Source organism: Penaeus vannamei, chromosome 9, assembly GCF_042767895.1.
Source record: "Penaeus vannamei isolate JL-2024 chromosome 9, ASM4276789v1, whole genome shotgun sequence".
Classification (NCBI taxonomy): Eukaryota; Metazoa; Arthropoda; class Malacostraca; order Decapoda; family Penaeidae; genus Penaeus; species Penaeus vannamei.
The window spans coordinates 5,105,438-5,105,646 of record NC_091557.1 but is presented as its reverse complement, the minus strand read 5'-3'; positions in this window follow the sequence as shown (position 1 = coordinate 5,105,646).

The following is a 209-nucleotide window of genomic DNA, read 5'->3' as shown; positions in this document are numbered from 1 at the left end:
GAGGGGGGAGGGAGAGAGAGAGAGAGAGAGAGAGAGAGAGAGAGAGAGAGAGAGAGAGAGAGAGAGAGAGAGAGAGAGAGAGAGAGAGAGAGAGAGAGAGAAAGAGAAAGAGAGAGAGAGAGAGAAGGAAGAAAAACAGACCGAGAGAAAGAAGGAAAAAGGGGACAGATCGTGGAGGAGATAAAGGAAGGGAAAATAAATAGAACGAG